Consider the following 6,145-nt stretch of genomic DNA (forward strand, 5'->3'; position numbering starts at 1 on the left):
CTCTGTACGTGTGTCTCCTTGGCAAAATGTCTCGTTTTATGAGGACACCAGTCATGATGGATTAGGGCCCACCCCAATGATTTCATCTGCAAAGACCCTGTTTCCAAACAAGGTCACATTCACAAGTCCTGGAGGTTAGGACTTCAACATCTTTGTGGGCGGGGAGCAAAATTCAACCCATAACGGGGTGTGACAGAATGGTCTAAATGTCAGTTTTTATGATAACTGGGAAGCATTTTCCACACCTCTCTCCTCCCACCCAGTGCATTAAAATATTTCCACAGTGATGACTAGAATTGCCCCCTCTTTCTGTCTCAGGAAGTGCCTCTAAGGCTTGGTTTTATGAACTTTAGGACAGCTCACCTCAGGAGCATCTACGTGTTTGTTTACAAATATCAGACTCATATTACATCAAAGCATTAGTTTGCTCATACCTCTGGGTTGTGTGTGCAGGGCATTTCAGCATTGATTTTATCATTAAGAAAACCCCTTCCTCTCTAGTGTACTTAATTGTTTGCTTCTCAGATATTAGACTCTATTCCGTACCAGTCAAGGTTCTCCAGAGAAACAGAACCAATGTGTGTGTGTGTGTGTGTGTGTGTATTCCTGTTAAGGAACTGGCTCATGTGACCATGGGGGTTGGCAAATCCAAAGTCTGTAAGGCAGCCTGGAAACTCGGGCAGGCTTTCTAGGCTGCAGTCTTGAGGCAGGGTTTGTTCTTTTCCAGGAAACCTCAGTTTCTGCTCTAAGGCCTTCGACTGATTGAACGTGGCCCACCATATGATCTAGGATAATCTCCTTTACTCAAAGTCAACTGACTGTAGGTGTTCATCTTGTCTACTAAATACCATCACAGCAACACCTGGGCTGTGTTTGAACCAACAGCTGGGCACTGTAGCCGACCAATTGGACACATGAAACCTAACCATCCTCGCAGGGAAGTGCTTGCTGGAAGGAGTGTGATCTGTGGTTGAGAAAGCCTGCCCCCCTTCCGTGCAGTTAAGTGTTCACCACCGGCTAGATTTCACCTGCTGAGGTCCATCTGTTTGACCGTAGGTTAGTGGGGTGGGAGGGGGGTGGTGCCTTCAAGTACTGGTGTTGGATCACTGGTGAAATGCCCCACCTGGTGCGTGTAAGGGTTGTTTGCCCATTCTTAGAAATCGCCTCTTTGTGCTGGCTATTTGTCTATAGAAAATTGGGGGTGCGTGGGGAGGGAGGGTGGTGATGCAGTGTGACTAAGTATGGGATCATTGAGCACTCAGAGAGTCTCCTCCTGGGCACAGACTAGGACCGTACTTCCCTGCCTCCCAGATGTTAGATGTGCCAGATACAAACCCTTGTTGCTTTAACAACTGGGGCTTTGGGGCTGCTTGTTACTGCAGGACAGTGCAGCCTACTCTGGCAGACGTGCCTTGCCTGTGGAGAGGGGAACCGGATGGCTTTTTTGCTGTACACTCTTGCACTTCTGAATTTTTTGTAGGTGCGTTACCTACTTTTAAAAAAATAAAGTCTAAATGTAAACGTCAACGGTGCCGGCTTTGACTGCCATTCCCCTCACTGAGCAGATGCCCAGGGGCGAGCTTGACACAGGAGACAAGAGTCTCATTCCCCTCCCACGCAGGTGATTAGCTTCCACTCTGAGTTGTAATGCCAAGGCTTAAACGTATGTATTTTTCATTCAACATGGCCTCTATGTGCCTGTCAACTACTTCATTTCCGTTCAGCCAAGAAGAAAGCAATCTGATCCACATGTACCGTGCTTTAGTTGGGCAAGTCAAGGATAAGATCTGGCATAAGCATTTTCGCCTTTGTAACCTAACATTTGCTCAATTTGCAACTCCACTGTGTTGATAAATACAGCCTCTGAGCAGCTATTCTTAACCGGCGTTTGAGGGGGCAGGCTTGCAAACTTCTGAAATCTATACCAGATGTTGTGTGCATGTGCTTTTCTTTTTTTCTTTTCTTTTCAACTTTATATTTTGAAACAGTTTCAAACGTGCAGAAGTTACAAGAATAAGTCCAAGAATTCATGTACAGCTTTTGTCAATTCACTAATTGCTAACATTTCATCACACTGCTTTATGGTTTTCCTCCCATATATATTTTTTTCAGAGACACTTGAGAGTAAGTTGCCCCCTAAGGAACATTTCTGAAGGACAAGAACATTCTCTTACACAGCCACAGTATAATTATCAAAATCAAGGACTTAACACTGATGAAGTCCATGTTCAAGCTTCACCAACTGTCCCAGTATTGTCCTTTGGAGCAATTCTCTTTCCAGTCCCCGGTACTCCGGGACTAGGTGTCGCATCTGGTTACTGTGTCTCTCGAGGCTCCTTGGACTTGAGCAGCTCCTCAGCCTCTTTCATGACACACGTTTTTGGAGCCCAGGCAGCAGCATAATTTTTATTCCAGCCCCTACCACCAGACGTTTAGGGTTTTCCCATTTCTCACTACTATGAACAATACTTTGAGGAATATCTTTTTGCACACCATGGGGAGCATTCACTTACTTTTCCCTGGGATGACCTCCCAGGAGGGTGAACTTCTGGGTCGGAGGGAGGTGCGTTTTTAAGACTTTTGCTACACAACGCCAAGATGCAGTTCCGAGAGCCTTGCCAAGTCCATGTACGTGAGAACGTCCATTTGCTCCCACCCTCGCTGGCATCAGGCACTATTCTGTTTAATCTTGATGTGCATCAGAGGTGTCTGTTTTACGGCCGTTATAGGAAGCCCCTAGTTACTAAAGCTTGCTTTTGTCCAACACGAAGTCTCTGCTCTGCGGTCTAGGGTTTTCGGAGCGGGATAAGAGCAACGCGCTTCATTGCTGCCGTCTGTCACTAGAGGGAGCACCTGATCCACTGCAGGCATATTTAGCAATTAATGCGGGCCCCTCCCACTGGGGGAGAGCGCTAACCTCTGCTCAGGGGCACAAAGGAAAGTGGTTCTTGCTAAGTACCTACCACAGCCTTACAGTCAACTTGCTTAAAAATATTAAGGCCACTAAGGGTCAGAGAACACATCAGCAACCACAGAGTGTGAACTCAGAAATAAAGATGGAGGCATTTACTCATGAAAAGATGCTCAGCCTCAGTGGGAAGAAAGGAAATGCCGATGAAAGATGAGGCACCTTTGCCCATGACTGGCACATATTTTGAAGACTGCTACTACTCGGGCTCATTTCTGCATCAAAACATTGACATCGGCTGCTTCCTCTGCCTGGAATAGTCTTTCTCCTCTGGATAAGCACAAAACTTGCTCCCTCGCTTCCTTTAAATATTTGTTTCCTTCTCAATGAAGATCTACCCTGACTCCCCGCATCTAAAATTCTCCCCCCCTCCCCGCAGTGTTCCTAAACCCCCTTACCTTAACTGCTCTAATTTTTATAGTAATATCTTTTTATACTACCAACTTTTCTTACCCACTAGCCCGGGACTTTCCCAGTGCTGGCACTCACTGCAAGTCCAGCATCTTGGGCAACCCCGTACAGTTGGCCACCCTGGGTTTAGCGCTTACTGTTTATCTGTCTCCCCACCAGAATGGAAGCCCCAGGAAGGTGGTGTCTTGCTTCCCCCGTCTTGGTCACTGATGTATCCCAAGCACACAGAAACAGGGCCTGGCAAACAGCTGGTTCTAAATGAATTCTTGAATCAATGGATCAGAGCCTAACGGTGAGGATCTAAATAACTAGAACCCTGCCAAGGGCCACCTGGCAGAACTGCAAACACTCATGCTCTTTTGATCCTGAGACTCCACTCCTAGGAATTTCTCCTTCAGGAAAGCTCACACCTTTGCCCAAAGATAAACGTTCGAGGATGCTCACTGCAGCTTCTAGCCACAGACTGGACCGGCGTAAACACCCGTTAGTTGGAGAATGCTAGAAACTCCCGTGTTCTTATCAAGGACCGCTGTACATGCTGCCCAGGGAGGATGTGTGGGAATGTAAACGTCCAAGTAGTGTGGGGAAGAAGACACCCAGATATTAACAGCGGGTACCTGAGGGGGTGGGACTGCGAATGCGGGAGTGGAAGGAGAGCTAGAGCTGCACCTCCTACTTTTACTTCTTGCACTGCAGTAACTGTGTGAATTTCCCTCCAAGCATGTATTTCTTTAGTGATTTAATACAGATGAACAGAAGAAATGAAGATTAATTTCTGAAGCTAGAATTCAAGCCGAAGGGACCATTTGGGTCCAGGTCTCCAATATTTAGGAAAGTAAGGACAGCCCTCCCCCAGCCCATCCCCTGCAGATTCCAGTCTCCCAAACTAACACAAAAGGCCCATCACCAGGCCACCTCCTGAGTCATTCTCAGATCCGCCCACTTCTCGGCCACAGCCACCACACCAGCCCAACCCACGACCAACTCCCTGCTGGAGTTCCTGCTTCCACTCTGGGTCCTCCAATCTAGTCTCTACCCAGCAGCCCTGAGCCAGAATCTCAACATCAGTACCAAATCCACTCACACGTCCCGGTGAGAATTCCTCATTGACTCCCTAGGGCTCCACCAAGCCTAGCCCCTGCATGCCTACCTCTACCGGCTCAGAACATTCTTCCCTCAGACCTCTCTCTCTTTCTCCACCCCTCTGGCCTTCTTTCAGTTCCTCCCATCTCAGTATTTTTTAAAAATTCTTTTTAGAAAAATAACAGCTTTACTGACATATAACCCACATGCCATACATAAAACTCACCAATTTAAAGTGTTTTGGTATATTCATAGAGCTGTGCATCTATACCATCACCACAATTTTAGAGTATTTTCATCCCCCCAAGAAGAAAATCTACCCATTAGCTATCAACTCTCCATCCCCCAGCCCTAGGCAATCACTATTCCACTTTCTGTCTGCATGCATTTGACTGTTCTTGACATTTCATACAAATGGAATCATACAACATGTAGTCCTTTGTGACTGGCTTCTCTCCCCTAGCATAGCGCTTTGGAGGTTCATCCATTTTGTAGCAGATAACAGTACTTCACTCCTTTCTATGGTTGTATAATATTTCATTGTACGTAAATACCAGTTAGCTTATCCATTCACCAGTTGCTGAACATGTGGGCTGTTCCCACTTTTGGCTATTACAAATAATGCTGCTATGAATATCTGCGTATGACTTTTCACGTGGACATGTTTCCATTTCTCTAGTATATACCTAGCAGTGGAATTGCTGGGTCATATGGTAACTCTAGATTTAACCATCTGAGGAACTGCCAGACTGTTTTCGAAATCAGGCCGCACCATTTTTCATTCCCACCAGCTGTGTGAGGGTTCCAATTTTCCACATCCACCCCAACACTTATCACCTCACTTTTTGATTACAGCCACCCTGGTGGTGTAACGTGGTAGCTCACCGTGGTTCCGATGTGCGTTTCCCTGATGGCTGATGGTGCTGAGCGTCTTGTCATGTGCTTACTGGCCGTTTATGTATCTTCTCTGACCACCAGCACCATCTCTTCTCAGGGTTATTGCAACAGCCTCCTGCCTGGCCTCCCTGCTTCCGCCCTCATCCCCCTTCATTCTCTTCTCCACCCCGCAGTCAGAGTGAGACCCCGGCATTCCGCTGCTCAAAACCCTGCCGTGGCTCCCTGTTCCCCCAGAGACAAGACCACAGTCCTAGCCACGGCCTTCAAGGCCCTGAATGATACCGGCTCCCCAACTCCGACCACACATACATCTCTCTAACCTCAGCCCCCCACACCCTCCCCCTTGCCCACTCTGTTGCAACCAAACCAGCCTCCTTGCAGTTCCTCGCACGTGCTAGGCCTTTGTTCCCGCTGTTCCCACTGCCCGGAATGCTCTTCCCTGATAAGCACATAGCTCACTTCCTCCCTTCCTTCAAACTTGTGTTCACATGACACCTGCTTGGTAAGGCCGCCCTGGCCACCTGGCTTAAAATTCACAACCTGGCACACCCTGAGCCCCTCCCTTGCTCTACTTTTCTCTTTTTCCATAGCACTTGCTCCCTTCTGACATACCATGTATTTTATTTATTTATTACATTTCACTTCTGTGTCTGTCTTCTCTCACCACAGTAAGCCCCACAAGGGCAAAGATCTTTGTTTGCCTACGTATCCCAAGCACCCAGAACAGCGCCTGGCACACAGCAGGTGCTCAGTAAATACTTGTTGAACAAACACCTTGATCTGTCA

This window comes from Balaenoptera ricei, chromosome 19, assembly GCF_028023285.1.
Source record: "Balaenoptera ricei isolate mBalRic1 chromosome 19, mBalRic1.hap2, whole genome shotgun sequence".
Classification (NCBI taxonomy): Eukaryota; Metazoa; Chordata; class Mammalia; order Artiodactyla; family Balaenopteridae; genus Balaenoptera; species Balaenoptera ricei.